General features: G+C 46.0%; 1 protein-coding gene and 1 pseudogene across 1 annotated transcript in view; one reads left to right on the forward strand and one right to left on the reverse strand.

Moving 5' to 3' along the window:
- The window catches only part of LOC124613962 (laminin subunit gamma-1), a 1,180,138-nt gene that overhangs the window by 1,076,855 nt on the left and 86,247 nt on the right, over window positions 1-17,036 (reverse strand). The gene's annotated exons all lie outside the window — the stretch shown is intronic.
- LOC124614133 lies at window positions 3,709-3,825 on the forward strand (annotated as a pseudogene).

Consider the following 17,036-nt stretch of genomic DNA (forward strand, 5'->3'; position numbering starts at 1 on the left):
GCCCCACACCATAACAGAGCCTCCACCAGCATGAACAGTGCCCTCCTGACATGCAGAGTCCACGGAGGTTCTCTCCGTCGTCTATCCGTTCGACACAATTTGAAACAATCCTCGTCCGACCAGGCAGCATGTTTCCGGTCATCAACAGTCCAATGTCGGTGTTGACGGGCCCAGACGAGGCGTAAAGCTTTGTGTCGTGCATTCATCAAGGGTACACGAGTGGGCCTTCGGTTCCGATAGCCCATTTCGATGAGTTTCCTTGAATGGTTCGTTCGCTAAAACTTTTTGATGACCCAGCATTGAAATCTGCAGCAATCTGCGGACGGGTTGCACTTCTGTCACGTTGAACGATTCTGTTCAGTCGTCGTTGGTCCCGCTCTTGCATGATCTTTTTTCCGGCCTCAGCGATGTCGGGGACTTGATGTTTTACCGGTTCCTGATATTCACGGTACACACTTAAAATGGTCGTGCGAGAAAATCCCCACTTCATCGCTACCACGGAGATGCTGTGTCCCATCGCTCGTGCGCCGACTGCAACACCACGCTGATACTCACTTAAATCTTGATAACCTGCCATTGTAGCGGCAGTAACCGATCTAACAACGGTGCCAGACACTTGTTGTCTTATACGAGCATAAGCGTTGTCGACCGCAATATGCATACCTATACCAATTTCTTTGGCGCTTCAGTATAGTTTGCGGAGAATAACGTTCCTGAAATGGGAATGACTGTCCAGAGTCTCTACCAGAACTCACTTTTGGGATGAGATGAAACATCGTCTTCGCTCCACACTTCAGCATCCACCATCACTACCCTCTCTGGTTTTGGCTCTTGGGAGAAAATGGCCTGCCATTTCTTCACAAACTATCAGACAACTCACTGAAAGTGCCTGCAGCAGAGATCATGCAGCTACGATGGCGAAGGATGGACCCACAAGACGTTAATTTCTACTAATAGATGTCCGGATACTTTTGATCAGACAGTGTACATCTTTTCGTAGGAATCGAAGACTGCTGTTTCTCCGGCGCATTGAAGAAGGTGGATAAGAGGCACTTGTTTAGGGACGTATGCTAAAGAGCTAGCAGCTTGACGAGCAGCACTCGGATGTGCGGCAGATCCGGAACCGTCTGCCAGCGAGGATATGAGCGCCGCGAAGGGCTTAACGACGCGTCAGCGACGGGATGCGCGGTGATTAGCTGCCGAAACGAATGTGCGTTTTAATGGAAGCAGGCACGTGGTAAAGCACGGCGGGACGGCGCGTTAATAACGCTGACGGTCAGCTGTCAGTAACACGATCCGCTTGTTGGCGACTCGCCTCATTAGCCCGCGGCCCCGGACCCCACCACATGAGCTACGGCGCGCCGCCGACGCCCTAAATCACGGCCGCAGCCGCGCGCGCTGGCCGGCGAGTCTCGCCAGCTCGCCGCCTCGACATTCCTCCAGTATCCAGCCACACCGGGAGCACAGGATTACTCTAATACCCCGCCGGCGGCCGCCCCAGAATCAGGAGACCGTGGGACTGAATCTCTTTCCGATCAGGGAAGCCGCCTCTCTCTTAAGCCGATCATTGCACGTGGCGTCTCTTATTACACAGTCTGACTACCGTCCACCCTGATAATGGGCTTCACATTCCAAATGCCTTGAACACCTGTCGTTAATGGTCAATTAATGTATGACAAGCCAGCCGGAGTGGCTGTGCGGTTCTAGGCGCTACAGTCTGGAACCGAACGACCGCTACGGTCGCAGGTTCGAATCCTGCCTCGGGCATGGATGCGTGTGATGTCCTTAGTTTAGTTAGGTTTAATTAGTTCTAAGTTCTAGGCGACTGATGACCTCAGAAGTTAAGTCGCATAGTGCTCAGAGCCATTTGAATGTATGACACGACTATCAAGAAAGAAGAATTTATTTGACTACTATCTTTTTACCACCGGCTTTGCCTACGTTCTTTGCGTATTTCCATATACACTGAAGCGCCAAATAAACTGGTATAGGCATGCGTATTCAAATACAGAGATGTGTAAACAGGCAGAATACGGAAATGCGATCGGCAACGCCTATATAAGACAAGTGTCTGGCGCAGTTGTTAGATCAGTAACTGCCGCTACAATCGCAGATTATCAAGATTTAAGTGAGTTTGAACGTGGTACTGTAGTCGGCGCACGAGCGATGGAACACAGCATCTCCGAAGTAGCGATGAAGTGGGGATTTTCCAGCACAACCATTTCACGAGTGTACCGTGAATATCAGGAACCGGTAAAACATCGAATCTCCGACATCGCTGCGGCAGGAAAAACATCCTGAAAGAACGGGACCGACGACGACTGAAGACAATCGTTCAACGTGACAGAAGTGCAACCCTCCCGCAGATTGCTGCAGATTTCAATGCTGGGCCATCAACAAGTGTCAGTGGGCGAACCATTCAACGAAACATAAACGATATGGGTTCTCGGAGCCGAAGCCCACTTGTTTACCCTTGATGACTGCACGGCATAAAGCTTTATGTCTCGTCTGGGCCCGCCAACACAGACATTGGACTGTTAATGACTGGAAACATGTTGCCTGGTCGGACGAGTCTTGTATCATACTGTATGAAGGAGATGGACGCGTACTGGTATGGAGACAACCTCATGAGTCCATGGATCCTGCATGTCAGCAGGGGACTGTTCAACCTGGTGTAGGCTCTGTAATGGTGTGGAGCGTGTGCAGTTGGATTGGTATAGGACCCCTGATACGTCTAGTTACGACTCTGACGTAGTAGGCATTCTGTCTTATCACCTGCATCCATTCATGTCCACTGTGCATTCCACTGGACAATTCCAGCAGGACAATGCAACGCACCACAAGTCCAGAATTGCTAGAGAGTGGCTCCAGGAACACTCTTCTGAGTTTAAACATTTCCGCTGTCAACCAAACTCCCCAGACATGAATATTACTGAGCATATCTAAGATACCTTGCAACGTGCTGTTCCGAAGAGATCTCTACCCCCTCGTCATGTTACGGATCTATGGACAGGCCTGCAGGATTCATGGAGTCAGTTCCATCCAGCAGTACTGCAGACATTAGTCGAGTCTATGCCACGATGTGTTGTGGCACTTCTGCGTGATCGCCGGGGCCGTACTCGATATTAGAGAGGCGTTCCAGTTTCTTTATCTCTTCAATGTATTTCACACACTGTCGTACACATTTTTAATTTGCATCTGTGGTGAATTTAGCCCTACAGGTTCATATGAACTCGTAATTTTTACTAGATAATAAGTATGCAAAGACTCGTGGACGATAGTGAAAATGAAGCAAACACAGCTTACATTCGAAATAGGGTAGAGGATTTCATATTATTTCTTCATATCTACTCACATTTCTTCCTTTAAAAAAAAATCTTTATCGCATTGAACAACATAAATTAGAGACGGGGGCGCTCCAATTCAACTAAATACAAGAGGCAAACATCAACAGGTGACTTACAAACATTTTCACATGTCACACTTTCTCATATCCATCCCCACCCCTACGAATAGCAGCAGTACCTTACCCCCACCGAATGAGACATATATATACCAAATTTTGTTGAAGTTCTCATATTTTGGATATTATTTTAAGAAGTAAACATTTTGTTTGGATTATTCCACAATATCATATATACGCAGGTTCCAACATGCTTAATGGTGTAAACGAGTACAGCTGAAAGTACACTATACTAGAAGCAAAAAGCCAACGGCCTTGCCGCAGTGGTAACACCGGTTCCCGTCAGATCACCGAAGTTAAGCGCTGTCGGACTGGGCTAGCACTTGCATGGTGTCCATCCAGTCTGCCGAGCGCTGTTGGCAAGCGGGGTACCTTCAGCCCTTGTGAGGCAAACTGAGGAGCTACTAGATTGAGAAGTAGCGGCTCCGGTCTCGGAAACTAACATACTGCCGGGAGAGCGGTATGGTGGCCACATGCCCCTCCAATCCGCATCCGGTGACGCCTGTAGGCTGCGGATGACACGGTGGCCGGTCGGTACCGTTGGGTCTTCATAGCCTGTTCGGGCGGAGTATAGAAGCAAAGAGGTTCAGTTAATATGGACTCTAAATTCTATACCTTAAGATCTATGAGCACTTTTGGGGTGCAAAATTTAAGGACGAAAATAACTTTCGCTTGCTATGTCACTGCCAAGTAACATAGCTCGATGAAACTATCAAACTGGACCATATGTAGAAAGAACTGCTACTCCGTACTACAGAGCGTAACTGGAAGAAATACGGAATAAGAAGAACAGGAATGACACTTTTATTCAAAGATAATAATTACACTGAAGTCACCGCAATTCGTGATAGTCCCCTGGACATTACAAAATGCGCGACATGGCTTTTAATATGATGTGTGATCACCACGGACGGCATTGCATGCTCTGAGTACAAATTTGGTAGGGCGTTCCATTCCTCCAACAGTGCGGTTGACAACTGCTGGATGGTCACTGGCGCGTGTACACGTGCTGCAGAACGTCTCTCCAACGTACTGCACACGTGCTCGACGTGATCTAAGTCGGGGGAACGGGCAGCCCAGTCCATTCGCCGAATATCCTCTCGTTCCAAGAGATCCTTTATCTGCGCTCTTCGATGCGGTTGCGCATTGTCACCCAAAATATGAAGTCTCGAAGTGACGTACATGGGGAACGAGTATGGTAATATCTCATCAGCTGGGATCTTCAGTTACTTATTCAAGGTATCATATTGTGTCAAATATTCTTAACAAAAATTTAACACAGCGACCAGAAAAAGCCTTGCAGGAAACAAGTCGCCCATTCCTCACGGTTTTGTGGCATGAAACAGAATGTTAATATGCTCGTAATGTATCAGCAACCTGTCTGTGAGATGACAGAAAACACAACAGAGTGAATGTGGCTCTCTACACCGTGCTAAACCTAACATTGACGTCCCGATACATCTTGGATGCCGTAGCGCTCATTGTGGATCATGTACAGGAAATCCGCAGTGATGCGTCCAAAAGCCACGTCAATCTTTTTTCAGCGAGTGGAAAATAGATCTTTCAAATACGCGTTTCAACTGCGCGATGTGGTGGTTTCTGTCAACAGTGGAACCACCGGAGGATTGGAAAAACCAATCTGCTGCAAAAGAATTAGACAATTAGCACGTGACTTATACGAAAAATAGAAAATACCACCAGGTCGAATAACACGCAACTTGTCAACAGCGAGCAATTTTTCAGTGTGCGCGGGACTAGCCGAGCGATCTTAGGCGCTGCAGTCATGGACTGTGCGGCTGTTCCCGGCGGAGGTTCGAGTCCTCCCTCGGGCACAGGTGTGTGTGTTTGTCCTTAGGATAATTTAGGTTAACTAGTGCGTAACCTTAGGGACTGATGACCTTAGCAGTTAAGTCCCATAAGATTTCACACACATTTTATTTGAGTTCTTCAGTGCCACCAGAGGGCGTCACATGCTGCCATAACGAGCTCGCTGCGTGAGTGATAACTAAGAACAGAGTTGCTTCAGATCCATGACAACAGAGAAGACAACCAGGACAAAGACCCACAAAAAGCATCGAGAGTGAGGATTGTGACAGCACACAGGATGAGCTCTATTTTTATAAAAGTTATAGCCATAGTATCGCTGAGATGATCTGTATATCGTCAACGCCAGACTCTTAATACGAGGGCAGTTCAATAAGTAATGCAACACATTTTTTTCTGAAACAGGGGTTGTTTTATTCAGCATTGAAATACACCAGGTTATTCCCCAATCTTTTAGCTACACAACACTATTTTTCAACGTAATCTCCATTCAATGCTACGGCCTTACGCCACCTTGAAATGAAGGCGTGTATGCCTGCATGGTACCATTCCAGTGGTCGATGTCGGAGCCAACGTCGTACTGCATCAATAACTTCTTCATCATCCGCGTAGTGCCTCCCACGGATTGCGTCCTTCATTGGGCCAAACATATGGAAATCCGACGGTGCGAGATCGGGGCTGTAGGGTGCATGAGGAAGAACAGTCCACTGAAGTTTTGTGAGCTCCTTTCAGGTGCGAAGACTTGTGTGAGGTCTTGCGTTGTCATGAAGAAGGAGGAGTTCGTTCAGATTTTTGTGCCTACGAACACGCTGAAGTCGTTTCTTCAATTTCTGAAGAGTAGCACAATACACTTCAGAGTTGATCGTTTGACCATGGGGAAGGACATCGAACAGAATAACCCCTTCAGCGTCCCAGAAGACTGTAACCATGACTTTACCAGCTGAGGGTATGGCTTTAAACTTTTTCTTGGTAGGGGAGTGGGTGTGGCGCCACTCCATTGATTGCCGTTTTGTTTCAGGTTCGAAGTGATGAACCCATGTTTCATCGCCTGTAACAATCTTTGACAAGAAATTGTCACCCTCAGCCACATGACGAGCAAGCAATTCTGCACAGATGGTTCTCCTTTGCTCTTTATGGTGTTCGGTTAGACAACGAGGGAACAAACCTTTGAATATCCCAACTGGTGAACAATTGTGACAGCACTACCAACAGAGATGTCAAGTTGAGCACTGAGTTGTTTGATGGTGATCCGTCGATCATCTCGAACGAGTGTGTTCGCACGCTCCGCCATTGCAGGAGTCACAGCTGTGCACGGCCGGCCCGCACGCGGGAGATCAGACAGTCTTGCTTGACCTTGCGGCGATGATGACACACGTTTTGCCCAACGACTCGCCGTGCTTTTGTACACTGCCAGATCACCGTAGACATTCTGCAAGCGCCTATGAATATCCGAGATGTCCTGGTTTTCCGCCAAAAGAAACTCGATCACTGCCCGTTGTTTGCAACGCCCATCCGTTACAGACGCCATTTTAACAGCTCCGTACAGCGCGGCCACCTATCGGAGGTCAATGAAACTATACGAGACGAAGCGGGAATGTTTGAAAATATTCCACAAGAAATTTCCGGTTTTTTCAACCAATATTGGCCGAGAAAAAAAATGAGTTGCATTACTTATTGAACTGCCCTCGTAAATATGCGAGGTTCCTAAATCTCAGTTGAGCTATCCATATGATTACTATTTTTTCATTAAATGATTATAGCTAATGCTGGACTAGTTTCTTCACGGTCTATTCCCCGTTGATGTATGGTTTACCTGATTTAGTGGTTAGTTTTATTAGGTTACGTTGCGTGGTCGATGTCATCAGATGCAGGCCAGTATTTCAGATGAAGGATGACGGGAGAGTAAGACAACAGTGAACATCATGATAGCGATTTAAAGAAAAACGAAGGAATTTTGCTAATGAAAAATCTAAATTGACACTGTGAATGTGATTGGAGACAAAGGATGTTCTGTCAGTGGCTGAAGTTGTAGTGTTAGCAGAAGAGCCAACACTGTTTTTCTAGAGGAGGCCGAAATGCACGCTTTTAATTACACGCTGACTGGCGTGAGGTCTGGAACAGGACAATATCTTGACAATTGTAAATAAAGTACGTAGATGATGTAATACTTAACTTTAATCCACAATTGTAGAACATCTCTCGTTACGGTACATGCTTCATAATATTAATTATCAATTGAATACGGCGCTTTGCTAGGTCGTAGCAAATGTAGCTGAAGGCTATGCTAACCATCGTCTCGGCAAATGAGAGCGTAGTTGTCAGTGAACCTTTGCTATGAACGTCGGCTGTACAACTGGGCGAGTGCTAGTAAGTCTCTCTAGACCTGCTGTGTGGTGGCGCTCGGTCTGCTATCACTGACAGTGGCGACACGCGGGTCCGACGTATACTAGCGGACCGCGGCCGATTTAAAGGCTACCACCTAGCAAGTGTGGTGTCTGGCGGTGACACCACAGAAGTCTTTTATCGAAGCTCATTAGCAGTTTTTCTTTCTTTTTAAGGAAATCATTTTTGCCTCTCAATGTCAGTTTAATTTCAATCAGCACGATTGCAGTTTTGCTTTCTTGGTCACCTTCAAGTAGAAGAATGTGTGCCTACGTACTTATAAGAACATATAAACCGCTTGTGATATACATAAAAAGTGCATTCAAACACAGTTCAAGCAATGAAATGCAACAACACAACAGTAGGTTAAGTTTGTGCAATGTGAAGATGCCGTGAAGAAATGTTATCGGATTTCACCGCTTGAATTGTCTTGACGATGGCATTTTACGTTTGCCACAAGATGTTTACATTTTACTCACGTTTAGGCATGAAATCTGCCACTTGAAAACGGCTATAATTACAATAGTGGTAACTGCACTCAAACTGACCATCAGACGCGAAGATATTGTCCTTCGAAATGCTTTAAATGATTATGAACCGTCAACACGAAAATATTAGCTCTTACTTTTTGTTTTAAAGATAGGATTTTTTGTTGGCATGGCACATCGAAAAAATAAGTTAGAAAGAGTCTCTATTTATTTCGATGAACAAAGAAGGTGTTCCTTCAACTGATTTTACAACAATATGATCGCTTACTTTTCAGCTTTCTTACTAATTTACGTGAGCTGTCACTTAGTTTGTCTTACGAGACTGAGGGAACCCTACTCCAGACGAAACCATCACTAAGAAATAAGAGGTTACTATCTGAATCAAACATAAAGGCTCCGGGGTAATAACGCTAACTACTACCAACGATCGCCGTCTACTGCAAGTTTGCTAAATGAGTAAAACGTGGTATACCCCCGTGTCATCAAGAAACAAGAGAACCCCTCATAACAAGTCTCCCCCAGGGATATTCTCAAGTTAGATGCCTTCTTCACCCTTCAAAACCGCCGGCGTTTACTTTGATACATGCGATCCTACCCTTTCGGTTCCTGCCCTTTTTTTAATTTATTTTTACGAGGAGCATAATTCGTGTTATTCGGGTATTTTATGTTGACCTTAAGCTCGCGGTCGCTCGTAAATAACGGAAGATTGGAATTAAATACAGTGCTTACATAATTGGCTCGTGCCACGGAAAGGGGTGGCCGCGGGTCGCTCGGTTGCGGGCTTTATGAATATTTAAGCGCGGCGGGCGGAGCCGCGCTCGGACTTCGGCCGAAGTGAGACGTTGGCCGGGCTTGCTATCTGCCGCGGACATCTCCCGCCGATGCATTGTGCGCGGTCCGCATTCACTGGCCAGTCGCTCTCGCAACTCTTCAGTCCGAGTTCGACTTAAAGCAGCTTCTGCACAACCAAAGACCATCCCTTAATTTATCGTCGTGTACAACCCAGAGAAGCCACATTAATTTTCACAGTCACGTACTGGTGAAAGATTTACTAGAAAATTCTACTAAATTCTGGTACTGTTCTGTCTGAGAAAAGTAACTGAATACATATTAATGGGCCTTAATATGGGGTACGAACACATCTCTCTGGCTTGAACTCTGCTCGGGACTCTTTCAGTGAGATGTGTGAACGTCGGTGGAGGAATGGCAGTCCGTTTTCCCGCAGCAGTCGCAACAGAATGTAGTGATGTTGGACACTCGGTCTGGGACGAAGTATACCTTCTAACTCGTCCCAAAGGTGTTCCGTTGAGTCCATGTCGGGCGGGCCAGTCCATTTCAGGAATGTTTTTTTCCTGAAACCATTCTGCCTTATGAAAGGGAACTTTTCCATGCTGATACAATCAGCCCCCCGAACTTGTCGTCTTCTACACTCAGTTCTCAATGCTGTAAAATGTGAAATGTATCCACATTCATCCACTTTTAGCGTTTCCTTAAGCGGAATAAGGGGACCACAACTTTAACCTTGATAAACCCTCTTCCCCCTCCCCCCCCCCCCCCTCCAAGTAACAATGTAACACTACGTCCTCCGTACTTGACTGTTGGCACTACACATGATGTCAGGGAACATTCTCCAGGCTTTCGCCAAACGCAACCCTTCCATGGAATTGTCAAAGGTTATGGTGTGATTCATCACTCCACATCACTAGTTTTCTTTCCAGTAGCGTAGCTCTTTACTCCACGTCGAGCTTCGCTTAGCTTCGACTACGGCCGCGCGGGGTAGACGTACGGTCTGTGGCGCCTCGCCACGGTTCGCGCGGCTCCCCCGTCGGAAGTTCGAGTCCTTCCTTGGCCATGGGTGTGTGTGTTGTCCTTAGTGTAAGTTAGTTTTAAGGTAGATTAAGTAGTGTGTAGGACTAGGGACCGATGACCTCAACATTTTGATCCCATAGAACTTACCACAAATTTCCAATTTTCCTCGACTACGGAAATTTGTGGCGTATGAGGTGATGCCCCACTATTGTACCCCTTGTGTTTAACTCCTTAAACACACCGTGCGAGCTGGACTGCTTGTAACACTTTGAAACTCACGAGTGATTCCCTTCGCCGATTTAAAGTGATTTTTTACAATCACCCACCGCAATACTCGAAGGTCCCTATCCGTCAGTACACGAGGTCTGCCTCATCTTGTTTTAACTGTTGCGGTTCCTTCACGTTTTTACTTCACAATCACACCAAAAGTCGGCTTCGTCATCTTTAAATGGATTAAAACGTCCCTGACTGATTTCTTACTCATCTGCCATCCAATGAGTAGTCCATATTCGACGTCACTGTGCTGCCCTGACAGACCCATTCTCTGGTTCCTACTTCTCTACTGAAAACGCAATACTCCGCGACTCATTTTATACTTGTCAATTCCGCATTACATTAGGCGTACGGATATTTTTGATCAGATAATGTACGCAAAGCCAACGAACGTGTCCAGACCTTCCATTCAGTCACCACTGGATCTGTCTGGTGCCGATACTGAAGACAGCAAAGACAAAGCAGAAATTTTAAATTCTGTGTTTAAAAATGTATTCACGCATGAGGATAATACAGTACAGACGATTTACAGTGGCACAGATTCACAAAAGAGCGATAGCGATATTAGCACCTCCAGCAATGATAAGCAATGAACAGTACTTAAAGCGAACAATGCGCTAGGCCCTGAACGAACTCCTGTTAGATTTTTCGCCGAGCACATGACGGAATTACCTCATTAGTTAGCTTAAATTGATTGAGAACCGCTTGCATGGCGAAAAGTCCCCTCTGACTGGAGCACAGCGTAATTCACTCACTTTTACGAACAGGGTAAGAAGATTGGACGGACAGAGTTATTGACCAATACAGCTGACGTGCGTCTGTTGCACGATCCTAGGCATACTGTAAGTTCAAGCATTACGACTTTACTGCAGGAAAATAAATTCTCAAATAATCATTACAAATTCAGAAAGAAATCCACTCCTGTGGAACATAGTTTACTTTGTTTCCACGCGACATCTTTCAGACAACAGATGCATTGAACAGGTACACTATCTCTTCCTAGAATTCGTAAAAGCATTCGCCACAGTAGCACGTCGCCTACTAATCAAGATGGGTTTATACGGAGTACCTTCGCAAATATGCGATTCGCTGGGGCAATACTTGACTAACAGCACTCAGTAAGCAATATTAGACTGCGAATGTTCCACAGAAACGAAAGTAACATCAGGTGTTCCCCAAAGAAGCGTACTACGGTCTCTGATGCCCCCTAGTACTGATGTGTGAGCGCGCCGCCGTCAACACAACGTTGCCGTCCTCTTAAGCGTGGGGCTAAAACACTAGTACTGACAGAACATCCCACTTGCTTGGTGTGTATCTTATGTGTGTTTTCAGTCACTGAAACCTCATCTGTCAAAGTCTGGCATCGCCACCTTCGAATGAAGTGTATCTGCCATTCAAAGCATTTCCGGCCATGAGCCCATACGACTCTTTTTGCTCCGTATCGTCTCAGGGATCGTTTCCTGCAGTTTTCACAGGCACACAAATCTCTACTAACGTTCGCTTGTCGTCGTTTGTGCGTCCCCTTTTAAACCTAGAATGCAACTGCCTCTGGTTCTTCAGCATCTTACAAATTTCTTTATTAAACCTTGGTGGGTCTTTTCCATTCTGTATCCACTTACTAGGCACGTTACTCTCCAGACCACTATTTACAATCTGCTTAAACTTCGCCCATAATTTCTCTACATCTATCTTACTGATACTAAGTGATGTCAATTCACTTTCTAAGTAAGATGTTAATAACTGCTTATCTGCTCCATCTAGTAGAAACAGTCTCCTAGCCTTGTTGACCGATTTATTAACTTTCGACCAGTAGAGTGGTACCATGAGGGCATGCATGCTCTCCCAGTAAGGTGGCGTAAGGCCGTCGCATTGAACGGGTATTAAGTTGAAAAATAGCGTTTTGTTGACAAAAAAGTGAGGAGTAATATGGTGTATTGGAGTCTTCAATAAAACTAACATGTTTTCAAAAGAAATGTGTTGCTTTACTTATTGAATGTCCACACTCTGTCTGAACAGTGCAACACCGTCTTCGTGAACAAGGTTTAAATGGCTGCATAGCGGCCAAAAACGCTTCATTACGCAAACAAAATAAGGCGAAAAGATTGTAGTGGGCACAGTAACTTAAAAACAAGCGTATTGCAATGCTCCAAAGTGTTATTCGCGGAAGACCCCAAGTTTCAACTACTTCGAAGCGATCGTCGAATGTTTGTACGTCAACTTCTCTGAGTACGTATGAAGATTCAGTATGTGAGGCCAACGGCGAAGCATGGTGGCGTGTCGGTCATGGTGGGTCGTTGTTTTGCAGGTGATAAAGTCGGTAATCTGATGAGAATTAATAGAACATTAAAGAAGGAAGGATATCTTAGGATGCCGAAAAAAAAACCTCAGTTACATTTGACAAGAGTGGGTTTGTACTGCAACGGAGACAGCGATCCCAAAGAAGCTTCTAAATTGTGCAGATTGTAAGTCAATAGAAAACTGAAATGTGGGGAACTGAAGAATATAATTTGTTCAAATCGATCACCTGACTTAAACCCCATTCATCTCTTACGGGATGAACTTGAGAGGGACGTCAGAAAAGTGGGGTCATCTAACGTTGAAAACCTGTGGTATAATTTACTCACATTCTGAACTGCAATATCTGCAAAGACACTACAAGATCTTATCACCAGAATGACAAGAGTTTGTGCAGCTCTTCTGAGGACGAAGGGCGGCCGCTGTGACCGAGCGGTTCTAGGCGCTTCAGTCCGGAACTGCGCTGCTGCTACGGTCGCAGATTCGAATCCTGCCTCGGGCATGGATGTGTGTGATGTCCTTAGCTTAGTTAGGTTCAAGTAGTTCTAAGTCTAGGGGACTGATGACCTCAGTTGTTAAGTCCCATAGTGCTTGGAGCCATTTGAATTTCAGGACAATGGGTTGACACTTTGAAGAGGCTGAAATCTGAACCATACTGTATTTTACTTAACGAACAGAGAATATACTTATTTTGTTGGTCTATTTAGCTTGCACAATGTGTTTGTACATTAAAATAAAGTGTACAGTTTTTATCATGGGTGACCGAAAACTTTTGAGAGATAGTGTACGGTGGAGTGTGCATAATGTGTGCCATACAGGAGCTTTCGCGTAAGGCAGGGATGGTCTGTATACGACAGAGTTTCCTTAGCTTATAACGAACAAAACTGTTTCCAGTGTCGGAAAAGTCTATAGGGCATAAGAGCTGCCACTCGTGGCTCACACTTTTCCCAAGAATAAATAGTTTGAAATAATGCAGCATTAACACTTCAAAAGCTTTGGGAACCACAGCAGTATTACAGTGGTTCAAATGTTTAGGTGTGCTACCCTGTAGAAGCGCATTCTCCATCATGGCTAGTACTTAAAGCACCACAACAAGCTTATTAACACATAAAACGCAGAACAGCTCTTTAAACTCGGTTTCTTTATTGCCAGAGCACTGGGCCGCAAGTATAAGCACCAGCTAACAACAAACGACAGAAATAATTACTCTCGGCTTAATAATACGGTAGGAGAAAAACTGAGCGGCTTCAACAATCGAGGAAAAATAGTCACAATAGATGATCTTGACCTATTACGCCTACAGGGAAGAGATACTGTGTCGCCTGTTGGGAAGGAAGGTAGGGAGTGGCTGTACAAAATAAGGAATGAACAAAGGCTGGTGGTGGTGGGGGAGGTTTTAATTAAAACTGCAGGAGCGCCGGGATGAAACAACAGAGATGGCTGCAGATAACGTCTAGGCGGTAAATGCTTTACGACACCAGCTTAAGCCTGCCCGCGGGCGGCTCTTCCTTTTGGAGCGGGCTCCGACCCCTGCTGCGCCTACTCTTGCTTGCCGGGTACAAAGGTTACTGGCGCGCCACCCCACCACAAATCCGGCAACGCGAGGGTCAAAAGAGGGGCTACGTGGGTTTTTCGACTATGATGTTTGCGACCCTTCTGTTGGTGCAACAGGTGCCGCGAAACTTCCGACAGTGGGTGCTTCCTCCACTGCTCATTTACTCCAGTCGTTCACCAGGAGTGGGTGTGTCGTCTCCAGAGCTGTAAAACTACCGTAGGCTATCGTAAGTCAGTAAGGACTACGGTAGTTTTCCTAGTAGCTTTAATCACTTAAAGTCGTACCCCGTTACCTGTATGTTAAGTGTGTTGCATACCTATTGGTTGTTACCTCATAATGATCGCTTTCTCTGTGTATGGAATCAGTTTCTTATTACAGCGTGACAATTATTGAAACCCATGAAAAAAACGTAAATTAGTTACAAAGTACGGCGTGCACACAGTTTATTCAACATGTAAACGTCACTACAGATATTCGGATTTAGGTTACGACATGTTCGATATGCCTGCCAACATTGGCAGTGATGTGGCGCAGATGAATAGCGAAATTTTGCATGAACCGCTGAACATCGATGCTGTCGATAATCTTCGTCCGATTGGCAGTGGGAGGTGGGGGGAGGGCGTTATCGTGCAGCATGATGATTCCGTCCGACAGCACTCCTAAGCGTATGGACTTTACAGTGCGCCGCGGTTTCTTCAAAGAGTGTTCATTGTGTTCCCACGCTCGAGGAACTGGACGAGCAGAAGGAACTTGTGTGAACAGCTTCGGATTTCTCTGGCGGGGGAGATGTGAGATGTATCCAATGCTGGCTTTGCCGTTTGCCCTCGGTCTCGAAATGGTGGCACCATATAAGATCATGACGACTTCCTTTTACAACGACAGGGGCCTCTGTCCATCAGGTTACTCGAGCACGGAACCACAATCAAAGCGCAACGCTATGGAGAACACTTGGTAAAAGCTGCGGCGCGCCATAAAGTTAACACGCTGAGGAATGATGTCTGACGGAACTATCCTGTTGCACATAACGCCTATCTCCACAATGTCAATCAGACGAAGACTTCAACATCCTCCGTACAGCCTGGGTCCTTCACAGTACGATTTTCACATCTTTAGCGACATGAAGAAGGATATGCATAGACGTCAGTTACAGTCGGACGAGGAAGTGCGAGAGTGGGTGCGGTTGCGGATTCGTCAGCGGCGGACCGCGTTCTTCTAAACAGGAGCATCTCATCTCCCGGCGGGATAAATGTCTTAATGCTTGGGGTGATTACTTTAGGAGAATTATTCCATGGTCCCACTGTGATGGGCGTTCCTTATACACTACTGGCCATTAAAATTGCTACACCAAGAATAAATGCAGATGATAAGCGGGTATCAATTGGACAAATATATTATGCTAGAACTGACATGTGATTGCATTTTCACGCAATTTGGGTGCATAGATCCTGAGAAATCAGTACCCAGAACAAACACGTCTAGCCGTAATGACGGCCTTGATACGCCTGGGCATTGAGTCAAACAGGGACTGGATGGGGTGCAGCTTCAACACGATACCACAGTTCATCAACAATAGTGACTGGCGTATTGTGACGAGCCAGTTGCTTGGCCACCATTGACCAGACGTTTTCAATTGGTGAGAGATCTGGAGAATGTGCTGTCCAGGGCAGCAGTCGAACATTTTCTGTAGGCATAGAGGCCAGTACATGGCCTAAAACATGCGGTCGTGCATTATCCTGCTGAAATGTAGGGTTTCGCAGGGATCGAATGAAGGGTAGAGCCACGGGCCGTAACACATCCGAAATGTAACGTCCACTGTTCAAAGTGCCGTCAATGATAACAAGAGGTGACCGAGACGTGTTACCAATGGCACCCCATACCATCACGCCGCGTGATACGCTAGTATGACGATGACGAATACACGCTTACAATGTGCGTTCACCGCGATGTCACCAAACACGGATGCGACTATCATGATGCTGTAAACAGAACCTGGATTCATCCGAAAAAATGACGTTTTGCCATTCGTGCACACAGGTTCGTCGTTGAGTACACCATCGCAGGCACTCCTGTCTGTGATGCAGCGTCAAGGGTAACCGAAGTCATGGTCTCCGAGCTGATAGTCCATGCTGCTGCAAATGTCGTGAAACTGTTCGCGCAGATGGTTGTTGTCTTGCAAACGTCCCCATCTGTAAACTCAGGGATCGAGACGTGGCTGCACGATCCGTTACAGCCATGCGGATAAGATGCCTGTCATCTCGACTGCTAGTGATACGAGGCCGTTGGGATCCAGCACGGCGTTCCGCATTACCCTCCTGAACCCACCGATTCCATATTCTGCTAACAGTCATTGGATCTCGATCAACGCGAGCAGCAATGACGCGATACGATAAACCGCAATCGCGATAGGCCACAATCCGACCTTTATCAAAGTCGGAAACGTGATGGTACGCATTTCTCCTCCTTACACGAGGCATCACAACAACGTTTCACCAGGCAACGCCGGTCAACTGCTGTTTGTGTATGAGAAATCGGTTGGAAACTTTCCTCATGTCCTCACGTTGTAGTTGTCGCCACCGGGACCAACCGTGTGTGAATGCTCTGAAAAGCTAACCATTTGCATATCACAACATCTTCTTCCTGTCGGTTTAATTTCGCGTCTGTAGCACGTCATCTCGGTGGTGTACCAATTTTAATGGCCAGTAGTGTATAACGATTCGTGGAGTTTGAGGAGATATTTGTAATATCTTACTTTACGACAAAAAATTGAGTGAGAAATTAAAATTCATAAAGTAAGAGAAGAAGTTTAATCGTTTGCTGCAGTGATATTATAGAAATGAGAAAGATAAAAATAAAAATAAAATAAACCACTCAAACACACTTGTGCACTACGTGCCTAGCGAGTCCTATGTCTGGCTGAAATGTGAACGGGCATTTTTGTTACGAAACT

This window comes from Schistocerca americana, chromosome 4 (genome assembly GCF_021461395.2).
Source record: "Schistocerca americana isolate TAMUIC-IGC-003095 chromosome 4, iqSchAmer2.1, whole genome shotgun sequence".
Taxonomy (NCBI): Eukaryota; Metazoa; Arthropoda; class Insecta; order Orthoptera; family Acrididae; genus Schistocerca; species Schistocerca americana.